Source organism: Diuraphis noxia, unplaced genomic scaffold (genome assembly GCF_037042655.1).
Source record: "Diuraphis noxia isolate RWA-SAM2 unplaced genomic scaffold, SU_Dnox_SAM2 contig0003, whole genome shotgun sequence".
Lineage (NCBI taxonomy): Eukaryota > Metazoa > Arthropoda > Insecta > Hemiptera > Aphididae > Diuraphis > Diuraphis noxia.
The window spans coordinates 39,945,606-39,945,898 of NW_028301713.1; positions in this window are offsets into that span (position 1 = coordinate 39,945,606).

Consider the following 293-nt stretch of genomic DNA (forward strand, 5'->3'; position numbering starts at 1 on the left):
TAATTATTGTTATATTAGAAATATAATAAATATGGCTAAAATTACACTATAATATGAAAATAATAATGATATTTATTTATTACTTATTCTGTATTCATCGAGTTCTTATATCACTGTGTTGTGACGGTAATCTGTGTAAAAAGAAATTATCGAATTGGTTAGTTAAATGTTTTTATAATTATGCTTATTGTTACTGTTTGAAATAATATCAATAAAATATAAAATACATTACATAAAAGTTATACATATTGGTATCTAATTTGAGGATTTAGGATGATAAAAAAATAAATGAA